General features: G+C 48.3%; 1 long non-coding RNA gene across 1 annotated transcript; it reads left to right on the top strand.

The window, feature by feature from the left end:
- Positions 1-4,232: 4,232 nt before the first annotated feature.
- Positions 4,233-7,857, top strand: LOC107966856 (uncharacterized). The gene is made up of 3 exons (XR_001706882.3): positions 4,233-4,322; positions 7,121-7,291; positions 7,753-7,857. It is a non-coding gene; the product is annotated as an uncharacterized LOC107966856 (long non-coding RNA).
- The last annotated feature ends 5,364 nt before the right edge of the window (positions 7,858-13,221 follow it).

Raw genomic sequence — 13,221 nt, 5'->3', positions numbered from 1 at the left:
GGAGAGGTGTTCCTGCCTGGATTTAGAGCTTGTGGCTAAATGAATATGGTAGGCAAAATAAGGCCCCCAAAGATAGCCACATGCTAATTCCTCAAACCCGTGATCACGTAACCCTATGTGGCAAAGGGGATTTGGCATATGTGGTTCAATGAAGGACCTTGAGATGGGGAGATTATCCTAAAGTGTCCAGATGGGCCCAATCTAATCACATGAATTGTTTAAATCAGAGAACCTTTCCCAACTGTGGTCAGAGGGAGACGTGATCACACACACACAAAAAAGTCAGAGAGATGCTGGCTTTGAAGACGGAGGAAGGGGCCACAGGGAATGGAGTGTGGGCAGCCTCTAGAAGCTGAAAAAAAATCATGAGGAAATGGATTTTTCCCGAGAGCCTTCAGAAAGGGGTGCAGCCTGTGACACTTTGACTTTAGTCCAGTCAGACCTGGCTAAAACTCTGACCTACAGCACTGCAAGGAGTTGGTGGGGTTGGTTTTTTTGTTGTTGTTTGTTTTTTTTGTTTTTGTTTTTGAGACAGAGTCTCGCTCTGACACCCAAGCTGGAGTGCAGTGGTGCGATCTTGGCTCACTGCAACCTCTGCTTCCTGGGTTCAAGCAATTCTCCTGCCTCAGCCTCCTGAGCAGCCTCCTGAGCAGATTACAGGCATGTGCCACCGTGCCCAGCTAATTTTTTAGATACCCAGCTAACTTTAATAGATACCAGGTTTCACCATGTTGGCCAGGCTGTCCTTGAACTCCTGACCTCAAATGATTTGCCCACCTTGGCCTCCCAAATGATCTGCCCACCTTGGCCTCCCAAAGTGCTGAGATTACAGGCATGAGCCATTGTGCCTGGCCTGTGTTATTTTTAAGTCACCATCTTTGTAGTGATTCGTAACAGCAGCAACAGGAAACTCTTCTCTCCACCCACACCCTGCCCTGGCCACCAGCTCCGCCTCCCCAGTGTCTCTGTCCCCACTGCTTCTACCCAGACCAGCTCCTCCCCTCCTCTTTTCTGAACCACTGGCACACCTACAGCTGGGCCACCTGCTTAGCGCTGCTCCCCTTTAGTCCACTCTGCTAGGTGCTTGAGTTATCTTCCAAAAACCCAACTTAGATGAGGACAATTTCTACTGAATACTGGTTTTAGTTTCTGTTACTTAAGGAGGTGTGTCCAGATGTCCCAACTTGGCATTCAAGCCACAGCTTCCTTCTTGGTCTTCTCTGCCGCTCTCCTTCTTGCCATGTGCCAGGCAAACATGTCTCCACACCAGTTCTCTGTGTCCTCCCTCTCCTTCACCACCTCTCCAGCGTTTCCCATGTCGCCTGGATTGCCCTTCATCCTCCCTAGTCTAGACATGCTCAACGGATATTGCTGCTCTTAAGTCACCCCTGCTGGGTAATAAGATCTAAAATTACCCTCTATAAGACTACTCACGGCGTCAAGTGGCATTTTCTGGGGTGAGAAGACCTCATTCTATCTTGTTTGCTGACTGCTTTACCATCTGGCCTCCCCCAGTCCATGCTAACTCCTCAGGACAGGAATGGGTCTTGCTTTCTACATATTTCCTTGAGAAATGCCAGTGGAGAGTGTGCCTTAGACTGTTCCAGCTGCTGTAATAAATTGTGATAGACTGGGTGGCTTAAACAACACAAATGTATTTATCACATACTGAAGGCTAGAAGTCTGTGATCAGGGTGCCAGCATGGTCAGGTTCTGGTGAGAGCCCTCTTCCTGGTTTGCAGATGGCTGTTTTCTTGCAGTGTTCTCACATGGGGGAGAGCAGAGACAGGAAGCTCTTGTATCTCTCTCTCTTTTATTTTTTTTCACCAAGTCTCACTCAGTCACCCATGCTGGAATGCAGTGGTGCAATCTCAGCTCAATGCAATCTCTGCCTCCTGGGTTCAAGTGATTCTCATGCCTCAGCCTCCTGAGTAGCTGGGACTACAAGCATACACCACTGCATCCAACTAATTTTTGTATTTTTACTAGAGACGGGGTTTCACCATGTTGGCCAGGCTTGTCTCGAACTCCTGACCTCAAGTGATCCACCTGCCTCAGCCTCCTAAAGTGCTGGGAATATAGGCATGAGCCACCGTGCCTAGCCTCTTGTATCTCTTCTAACAGCACTAATCCCATTCATGAGGGCTTCACCTTCATGACCTAATTCACCTCCTAAAGACTTCACCTCGGCCGGGCACAGTGGCTCATGCCTGTAATCCCAGCACTTTGGGGGGCTGAAGTGGGTGGATCACGATGTCAGGAGTTCAAGACCAGCCTGGCCAACATGGCGAAACCCCGTCTCTACTAAAAATACACTAATTAGCCAGGCCACGCTACTTGGGAAGCTGAGGCAGGAGAATCGCTTGAAACCAGAAGGCAGAGGTTGCAGTGAGCCGAGATCATGCCACTGTGCTCCAGCCTAGGCAACAAGAGCGAAACTCCATCTCAAAAAAAAAAAAAAAAACTTCACCTCTTAACACCATCACATCAGGGGTTAGGATCTCAACATAAATTTGAGGGGAACAAACATTCATTCAGTAGGTAACAGAGGGTGAGCTTAAGTAGCTCATAGAAAGAGGCAGAGTGGTGGAGACATCTAAGACCTTTGGAAAATAATCCCAATGGCTACTTTCTACTGCACTTGACAGTTTTCTAATCATGTACAAATCTATGAGCACATTTGCGTCTCTCAAGCTGGTTTTACCAAGAATCTTTAAATCCAACTGCTGACATTTACTAAGCACTTGGACTTTAAAACAAACCCCAGGAGGCAGGGAAAATGCCAAAAGTTTCCCTACAGCTCACTAAAGGGAAGCAAAAATAAATTAGAAAAAAAAAATTAAAAAGGAAGTTGTCATTCAAAGTTGTCATTCTCACAAATGTCAGCTGGTGGAACTGCTACACACAAATTATACTGTTAACTCCTCACCGTCAGCCTCCGAGACCATGATCATTCTCCCTCCTGAAACAATGAAAGCATGGGTTTGAGAAGAGGTGTACCACCTGAGGTTCTGTGGCCAGGACATGGCAGACTGGGACTAGAGCTGGACATTTTGCCCCAAGGTGATGGATCCCATCCTGAGCCTTATACACTTGAGGAATTTTCTCTACCTTCCTCACACAGAAGCCACTTGCTCACTTGTGTTCCATCTTGTGTGCTTGAGCTGACATGTGCATACACCACCTGTTATGGGCTGAAGTGTGTCCCTGCCCCAAATTTAGATGTTGAAGTCCTCACTCTCAGCACCTTAGAACCTAACCATGTTTGAAGAAAAAATCTTCTGAGAGGTAATTAAGCTAAAATGAAGGCTTCAGGGTGGGCCTTAATCCAATGTGACTGGTGTGCTTATAAGAAGAGGAAATTTGGACCCATGGAAAGACGACAGAAGCATACACAGACAGAGGGACACCGCGTGAAGACACTGTGAAAAGGTGGCCATCTGCAAGCCAGGGGGAGAAGCCTTGAGAGAAACTAGCCCTGCCAATGCCTTGATTTTGGACTGCTAGCCTCTATAACTGTGAGAAAATAAATCTCTGTTGTTTAAGCCACTCTATCTGTGGTACTTTCTAATGACAGTTTGGTATAGTTTGGATTTGTGTCCCTGCCCAAATCTCATGTTGAATTGGAGGAGGGGCCAAGGGGGAGGTGATTGGATCATGGGGGTGGGTTTTTCTCATGCTATTCTCGTGATAGTGAATAAGTCTCACGAGATTTGATGGTTTTATAAAGGGGAGTTCCCCTGCACATGCCTTTTGCCTGCCACCATGTAAGACATGACTTTGCTCCTCATTCACCTTCCACCATGATTGTGAGGCCTCCCAAGCCATGTGGAACTGTGAGTCAATTACACCTTTTTCCTTTATAAATTACCCAGTCTCAGGTATGTCCTTATTAACACTGTGAGAACAGACTAATACAGAAACATAGAAACTGGGGGCTGGGGAGTTGCTCCCTGGGGTACCCTCCAATTGGTGGTCCCATGAGGCAGGGGCTGTGTCAGGGCTGCTGAGCACACAACAGTGCTCAGAGGTCATCGGCAGGTGCAGAGCTGAACAGTATGACTGGCTTGGACTCTTATGGACTTGGGCAGAAAAGGAGCTTGCAGCCCACAGGAATGGGTGGTTTTGCACAAAGGACACTTGTTAGCAGCCCTCAGCCTCAGCCCAGCATGGCCCAGCCTGGTGATGTCACACAGGGTGCCACCATGGCCACAGAGCAGCAGAGCAGGGTTGGATTTCGTTAGCTGTGACCCACGTGACCAGAGCTGCCCTCTGTCCCTCAGACACAAGTATTTTAAAAGGAAAGTTTTATTATTAATCAGGTATGGTGAGGCCAACAGGTCAGGAGATGGATGCCATTGAAAAGAAATTGTGCTACACTCACAAATCCCAGGAGAAGGGGCAGGACACACTATGGGGCAGGGGGTATGGGGAGTGGGGGTGGGCACTCGGGGAAGCACCAGGGCCTGGCAGGAGGGGGAGGGGGAGGGGGAAATGGGCAGGAACCTTTATTGTGGTTTCCAAGGGAGCAAACAGGTAAGTCAGGCCCAGCAGGCGGAGGGCTGGCTAGTGTGCATAATTCCAGTGGGCTCTGGGGTGTAGGGCTGTCCCTAGTTGTCTGGTTCCTGGCCCTAAGGTAGCTAGGGCAGGAGAACAGTGGCCCAGAGTGTGAGAGCCCCATAGAGGAGGGGGTTGTGGGTGTGTGGTTGGGATTGGTTGGTTTGCTTGTGTGAGTTCTTGTGGGAAACTTGTTTGCTGTTTGGGGGAACTGGCTAACCCTGAGAGGGACTCAACCAGCAAAACCAGTAAGTACTCATTGTTCATCAAAAAAAAAAAAAAAATGCTTCATCTCTTTGAGCTTCAGATGCCTCATCATTAAAACTAGGGAAATAATGCTGACAGCTGACTTCTCAAAAAGAACCTCAGGAAAGTATACTAGAAGGTAGGGTGCCCACTACCTGCACAGTCTCAGAAGGTAGGAGTAGAAAGAAGTGTATTGACAGGGCTTTCTCTTCTGAGCTGTGTGATTTTAAGGCAGCTCTTGAAAGACTGGACCTTTTGATCAGTGTGCACCGTCAGGCTAGGGTCTTAGAGTGAGTAATGATTAGCAAGCTTTTGGTCTTGATAAGAAAACAGGGCAGCAGCTTTGTTTTCCAGCAGGAAGTATTTCCTAGAGCAAGCAACTAAATTATTTTTCCTAGTCTCAGTATTGTTTAGCACAGAAACAGGAAGTATGCTAGTTTCAATAATAATAATAATAATAATATTTACTCATAGGATTATTAGGAAAGTCAGGTGAAATTATGTAGGAAATGTGCTTAGCAGAGTCTCTGCTTAATAAACGTAGCTATTAATTAGGGTGAGGCAGCAAATAACCAGAGCAGAATGTGATGAAGCCATTTGGGTAGGGTGATCCATTATCCTGGTTTATCTGAGATTGGAGATGTTTTGGGATGGGGAATTTCAGTGCTAAAACCAGGAAAATCCCAGGCAAATGATGTCAAGTTGGTTAATCTCGGTTCAAGACAGGAAACCCAATTGTTGCACATAAATTTTTTGGAATTTAACTTGGATTTTTTCTTTTAAGCATCAGAAATGTCTAATAATGTTTGTGAGTCCCAGAATAGAACATGTGGTCCTTAGGGAGTAGGGAGTAAGGTTTCCCAAGTAGCAGAGGCACTATCCTGCGGCAGGTATTCGCTAGAATCCTGCATTGGGGCCTTTGCTGAGGGTGCTGAGATATCCCTTTGGAAGCATCTCGAAGGCTGCATTGGAAATAAATAAGCCCCGGGAGGATCACACTGCAGGTGAAACCTGAGACCCTAAGCCAGCCAGAATCACCTTGGTATGACAAGCAGAGCTCTGCCTCTTTCTCTCATTTCTCTCTTCTGTTCAAAGAAAAAACTGAACTGGAATGAAGAAGCACCCAAAACTGGGGTTAAAAACTAGATATTTTGGGTTCAAAGTGAGGTTTTTCTGTTCCTCTTTTTGCACATATGGAGCCCAACACTGCTTAGTGAGCTGCTTCTTGCCAAATGCTTGGACAGCACCAGCCCATTTAGTTCTCACCAGTGCCCTGCAAGAAGTGTACTATTACCTTCACATTACACACCAGGAAATTAAGGTTGGGAGAGGTTAAGGGACTTGCAAAAGGTCACGGAGCTATGAAGGGATGGGGAGCTGGGATTCAAATTTGGGTTTGTAAGGAGAGAAGAGACGTCTTTCTTCTCAGCCTAGTAAGTGTGGGAGATCAACCGCAGGGTGATTGGATCTCCAAGATGAATGAGTCAACAGGACTTTCAAAGCACTATCTGAAGGTAAACAAGTCAGTATCATCTCTCCTTAGGGTCTGTGAGTTACTTTTGCTCTCTTGAGGGAGAAACTGAAATCTACACTGAATTGAGCGAATTGAGCCCAAAGCAGGGGCTCAAGTTTCTCTCATGCTTCCTTTGCTTACAGCCCTGAGGGGATCCTGGCTGGGTGCTGTTTCCAGGAGGGTCTCTCCCTCAGCAGGGAAAGGAGAGCAGGATTTGCAGAAGCTCCAGTTGGAGACAGAGCCCTGGGGGCGGGGGTTGGTGGATAGGGGTAGGCACTTGGCTTAAGCCAGATCTGAACTGTTTCCTTCTATCCTGCTCCTGGGGCAGGAGGCCCCCTGCAAGGCCCTAACTATACTGATCTTATCTCCTCCTGGGGAATTTTCCCACAGGGAGGCAGGAAAGGTCAGCAGTGTGTCCTGAGAGCCCTAAGGCAGGCCCACCCACTTCTACCACAGGAGTGCTTTGGGAGAGGTACTGGAGGCCACACCTGTAAACCCAATAGGTCCTTTTAATACATACCAGGGAGCTGCAACTGGGGGATGCCACCGTGGTGCTGGGCCTGCAAGGGAGCCCCCAGGAGACTCTATTAAGCTCCCATTTGACAAGTTTTAAAACTGGCCCAACCCAGGCATGTGCACAGGATCAGAAGCCCCATCTCTCTAAATTACTAGGTTGAAATGCCACATCTTAACGACTCATGCACCGTCCACACTACTGCTGCGGTATCTGTGTCCCACCAGGGCTGTGTTTGATTTTTTAAATGAACTCGATTTGTTTTATTGTTTTGTAATTTGAACATGTAGAGATGGAGGTAAATAGAAAACCGGCATCTGTGTATTACACATAGAAAGTCACCATAAAAATAAACACAATGAATACTCTTCAGCAAAGGGAATGAAAAATCTGCAACTACATACCACTGAACACAAATGGAAATCACCAACAACAGGTTGAGGGAGCGAAGCTGAGCCCAGGTGAGTCCATTTAAATGACTGATGGAAAACTAAACGCAGGCAAAATTATCTTCTGTTGGGAGTTAGGAGAGTGGCTGCCCTTCTGGAAGGAGGGATAGAGAGTGGAAAGGGATGGGGGAGGGGCTTCCCGGAGCCCAGAAAAATTCTGTTTTGTGAATTCAAAATTAGCAAATTCTGTTCCTCCATCTGGGTGCTGGTTTCACAGGTTGTTCAGTTTGTGATGATTCACTCCGTTTTACATCCAGTTAACATCACGGATGGTGCTAAACTTCAATATAAAAAAAATTAAAAGTTAAGTAGAAGGCAGTTAACACACTACGGTGCGTATTAAATTCTGGCCAGAAACCAGGGTCAGTTTAGGGCCTGAGGTCTGCTCTCCTCTTTTAAGAAAAGGCTGAACAGGTGCGCAGCGGGGGTCAAAGCCTGTGCTGGCCACGTTTTCTGCTCCTCCTCCTCCTCAGGTTTGGAGGGGCATTGGAAGGGAAATGACTTTCTCACTGTGCAATGCCAGGCTTTGTTCAAGCATTTGGGGAAACAATGAGGAGGCAGCTTATTCCCAGCTCCAGGTAAGTGATTAAAATGTGATAAGGGTTGGGAGCTGGGGCAGACAGAGGGGTGAGAGGTGGGCACCTGAGGGTGGGGGGCGTCAGCATATGTCAGAGTCTGGGGATGCCTCAGTGCTGGGGTTGAGTGGGGTGGGGAGGGGCGCTCCAAAGAGCCTGGGGATGCCCATGTCACAACCCTGGCAGAAGGAGGAAGCACTGCGGAGGCCCCACATTCGCAGGGGACCACAGGCCAGGTGCGCGTGGATTTGCGTGGTTTACTCGGATTTCAGGTCGGGCCTAGAAAGTAAACTAATGCTTTCACCTTCCCAGGGCAAGGGGAGCCCGTGGAAAGCACTGAGTTCCCCAGTTGGTGCCTCCTCGGTGACCACTCCCTCCTTTCTCACGCTCCCACCCTGAGCTTCAGCAGAAACCCCCTTCTGCAAGGATGGCCCGGAGCCCCAACTCCATAGCAACCCACGACAGCCCTGAACCCGTCCGACCCCCATAGGGCCCCTCAGCCCCCAAGGGCTGAGCCAGGGCCTCCCGGCGACCCTCTGCACCCCCCTCAGGCGGGCCTCCTCTGGGCGGGTTTAGTATTAAGCGTTAATGATTAAATGGGGGTTCTCCATTAACCCCGCAGCGGGCCTTTGTCTGTGGACTGCCTAGGCCTCCTCCTTTGAAATGCCACATAAAAATGATAGATGTCCTTCTCTCCCTCCCGGGATCAGCGGGCCCTGTTTCCCTTTAAAGTTGCAGTGGGCAACACAAGGGCGAGGCTTGTTTAAACACAGAAGCGCGAGGCCGACCCAGGGCTGCGCAGGAACGGCCGGGCGGGGCGGGCAGGCAGAGATAAGCGCGCGGCGGCAGCAGGGACGCGGGGAGCGGCTCGCGGTAGGGACACGTGGGACCGCGCCGGCTGCACCCGGGTGCGGGGCTGCGCGCTTAGGGCCTGAGAAGATTCGGAGACCGGTAAGACCCGTCTCTTTGCCGAGGTTCGCGTCGATGGCGAATAATGACATCGACTCCGAGAGTGCTGAACCTGTCCACGCGGCGGAAGGAGTTGCAATGAGAAGTGAACGAGAAAGCGTGTAGAAAGGGTGTGGGCGTGGCTTGTGCGTTAGGCGAGCTGCTCACCTGCACCGCTCAACGCGCGGTCCAGGCGCCGGCAGCATCCGCACCTCCTGGCAGGCTGCTGCAAAGGCGGGTCTCAGGCGGCTGCATCAGGGCTGCACGTTAATTCGGTCCCTAGGCGACTTGTGTGCGCAGTAGTTTGAGAAGCCCGGTCTACGTAACCAGTGGCTCTAGTAACAATAGGAATAATACTGGCTAATATGTATCGAGTGCCTAGCGTGAGTCCAGCACTGTTTTAAGCACCTTACAAAACTGTCCTGTTTAATCCTTATGACATGCCAGGTGCAGCATGTTGCTGACGAGAAGGTTGAGGTCCGCAGAGGTTTGGTGCTTTGTCAGAGATTACACAGCTGATGATTAGAAGCCCAGGCTACCATAGGCTCGCATACGAGCACGCGTGCAGAAGCCCCTTCTAGGTTAGCCCTGGTGTGTGTGTCACTTCAAGTTGGAGACTGTCCTTTGAAATAATCAGGGGCCAAATCTTGTCTGCTTAACGTGCACCCAGCTGAGATGGATCAGTAGGAAGCTCACTTGGCTCAAGAAGACGCACTCCTCCTGCGTCCCACCTCAGTCTGCTGGAGATAAACATGTGGCATGTCTCCTCTCCACCGTGCAGTGTTTAGAAAGGAACATCAGTGCTGATGGAACCCACCCCCACCGCACACATACCCTCAGGTCCGCCGTGGCCCCATGAAAGGGTTAACTTAGGGCTCCCTCACTACATAAATCTGTGTTTATCTGCTGCAAAGTAAGCTATTTAGGTTTCTGATTTACAATCCTTGGTTTTCATAAAAGTCAGTCATTCCCAGTAAAAGAATGTGGGTTAGATTTATAGGATCTGCGTTAATCTTTAAAGCCCAAAGCCGGTCTATGACTCACCCTCTGTAATGTTCTTGCTCTAGTCCGGAGATATTCATGTGTAAAGAGAAAGAGTCGGATCTCTGCCCTGAAAAATAAGACTTTTGGGGGGAACTAATTATAATGGCGTCAATTGTACTACGCTTGTAAATTTGCCGTCAGCGGGCCCCCCTGGAGCCTGTATTCCAGGGGTTTTATTCCTCAGTAAAATGTGCTCTGGTTTGCAGTTTGGCATATAAGACCTCCACTGGTATGAGCCAATGTTTTTTTCTACCAAATTATTAGAAATAAACAGCCCACCAGTGGAAAGGCAGCAAAATTATAAGCAAGGAAAATAAATCTTGGAATGTTTGCATTTGGCGATTTTAATAAAGTCAGTCACTTAGCCCAGCAGCCCAACTGGCTAAATGGAGCTGGCCTGGTATTTTTATTTTAATTTGAGTTTGTGTTTTGCCAGTGTGAAATGGGGTCAAGGCAAGACACCATGGAAAAAGGCTTTGATGTCTCCTTGAAAAATATCTTGCACTGTGACTTCATGATACTTAGTGTCCTCTCCCCTTCCCCACCCTCAGCCTCCAGCTTGAAGAGCTGAACGTCTAACCCATGACCATCACACGTAATAAAATATCGCCGTCATCAACAATCCTCTTTCCAACTCCCTCCCCTTCCCCAGTGAAGTCAGAATTCAGGCCAGAATCTTACAATGTGAAATACAAATGCTGATCAAGATAACATAATATTATTAAAGGGGACGGAGGAGACCGGCCTTTTAAACTTTCTCCAAAGTAAAGCCAAGGTGAGAGGCCCAAGTGCGAGAGGAGAGAAGGGAAGGAAGGTTGTATGGATTGGGCTGATGGCCAGTCCAAATAGAACTGGTTTAGGAGGTGAAGATTTAGCGGTGGGTGGACAAATGGAGAGCAATGGATTGGGAAGGATGGCAGAGAGCAATGATCCCAGAATAAAAGCCAGTGCTCCCTCACCAAATGTATGAAAGAGAAAGATGTGATTATATTTGCAAGAGCCTTAATTTAGTCTTAACAAGGGTAATGTGAAAGACTTTGACATTTTTGCTCTTGGTTGGGGGTCAGGAAATGTTTACTGCAGATCTACAAGGTTTAGCTCAAGGCCCCAGGACACATAGACTAACGTGACATACCTTAACTTTTTCCCAGACCAATGAGAAAGCAGATGAGTGGACAGAGGATTTTAGTACAAGTACGCAGTGCATACAGAATGCTTCAAATCTACCATGTGTAACCCATTAATATTTCAATGTAAACAATGAAATCCTGTTGGGCCTTTTTTTTTTTTTTTTTTTTTTTTTTTTTTTTTTTTTTTTGAGATGGAGGCTTGCTGTGTCACCAGGCTGGAGTGCAGTGGCACGATCTCGGCTCACTGCAACCTCCGCCTCCTTGGTTCAAGCAATTCTCCTGCTTCAGCCTCCCGAGTAGCTGGGACTACAGGGGTGCACCACCATGCCCAGCTAATTTTTGTATTTTTAGTAGAGACAGGGTTTCACCATGTTGGCCAGGATGGTCTCAATCCCTTGACCTCGTGATCCACCCACCTCGGCCTCCCAAAGTGCTGGGATTACAGGCGTAAGCCACTGTGCCTGGCCCTGTTGGGCTTTTAACTCACCTCCTCCTTCACCTCAGTGCAGGGCATTGTGGTAGGTAGGCCCTTTGGGAGCCCTCAAAGATGAGCAATGTGTGCCTGCCCTGACTGAGTTCAGTGGGACAAGGAAGATACATGCAATACACCATGTAGAAAATGATAAGGGCAATGCACAGAGAAATTATGTGTGAGTCTGGAGACCAGGGAAGGCTTCAGGGAAGAGGTAGTGTTTCTATGGCTCTCAAAGGCTCAGTAGGAGTTTGACATGTAAAGGTGAGGAGCAAGAATAACCCAGAGAAAGAAGAATGAATAACAACAGTTAGGAGTAGGAGGATGCTGGCTTGTTTGGAAAGAGGCAGGAGGACCTCTTTGTGGGCGCTTCATGGACATGTGAGGAGTCTGGAGGCCAGATAAGGGAATCTAGGCCAGGTGTGGGTATGCTCGCACCCTTGCTGAGGAATCTAGACTTGATCTTGAGGGTACCTGGGGCTTTCCCTGACCTACTGAGTCTGGGGTTGGTACCTTATTTGTGGTCCCAGAGGATACTCACTTCCTCACTCTCTATTGCAGCCCTTTTCACCCTATAGTCCAAGGTCACACTTACTTTACCTATTGGATCGTGAGCCCCCTGAGAGTCTTGCTCACTCTTTTAATACCAGTCCCTAACACCATGCCCAGCACAAAATAGATATGCAAGAAACTTCTGATACAGAATGAGGGAAATGGAGTTTTCAACATTTCTATGATAATGAATTGAAGGCTTATAGCAGGGGACAGGTAGCTTGGAGCCAGGCCTTCAGAGAACTTGGACATTGGGTCCAATGGTAGACTGGAATAGGGAGAGCCAGGAAGCAGAGATTCATTGGCTTTGGCAGGCAATACGGGTTGGGTATATGGTGTCAGATGCCTCACTTCCAATTTGCTAGGAAATGTGAAGGCTGAGTGTGACAGTCCCTGTTAAATGCTGAGCACAGTGCAGCTGTGAGGCTGTGGTCCCAGGAAACGGAAGGGATGTGGATGCCAGAGACTAGGAGGTTCAGAGCCAGGGTGAGGGGAAGTGGCAGTGCCAGCATGACAGATAGGGAGGCCAGGGTGCTGAGTAGTTTGGAGATGATGGTGACAAGAGGAGCACGGTGAGTGAAGGAAGGAAAGAGGAGTTCAATTTGGAATATGCTGCCTTGGAGGTGTGCTATGACTCCCAGCAGAGGGTTTGTAGCTGGCAGGTAGAAATATTTAGCACAGAAATGTCCAACAGTGAGTTCCAAAAGAGACAAGGCAAAGAGAAAGCCAAGGACAGAGCCTGGGAGGTTGCCTATTTTTAGGAGGTGGAGCATCAGACACTAAATCTGAATTTTCCTTTTTTATCATCTCCATCTTCTCTGTCTGTTTTAGTTGAAGTCACTTGGACTCACAGTGGGTCAGCCAATTTTCCTCTGACCTTGTTTTCTTCTTAAAGCCCCATAAATCAGGGGCCTCTCTAGGCATGTGAAGGGCAACCTCCGCCCCCTCCAGCATACTGAGAAATAACCCAGCTGGCAGAAACCCTGAACTTTGTGTTACGTTGTGATTAGCACTCCTGGACAATGGTCAGCCCTCCCCTCCATAGGCTCCATGCATTGGCTTTTTGCAATGACACCCATTGTCTGCTGTGAGAGGGTCTAAAAGCAAGTGTTTTCTGCTCATAAGTTGAGCTGACTGGGAGGATCCATGGGTGATGGAATGGAACATTCATGTACAAGTTTTTATTTGAACACCTGTTTTCAATTATTTGGGGTATATACC

This window comes from Pan troglodytes, chromosome 8, assembly GCF_028858775.2.
Source record: "Pan troglodytes isolate AG18354 chromosome 8, NHGRI_mPanTro3-v2.0_pri, whole genome shotgun sequence".
Classification (NCBI taxonomy): domain Eukaryota; kingdom Metazoa; phylum Chordata; class Mammalia; order Primates; family Hominidae; genus Pan; species Pan troglodytes.
Note: the sequence above shows the minus strand (reverse complement) of the source record. Positions and strands in the feature narration are given on the sequence as shown.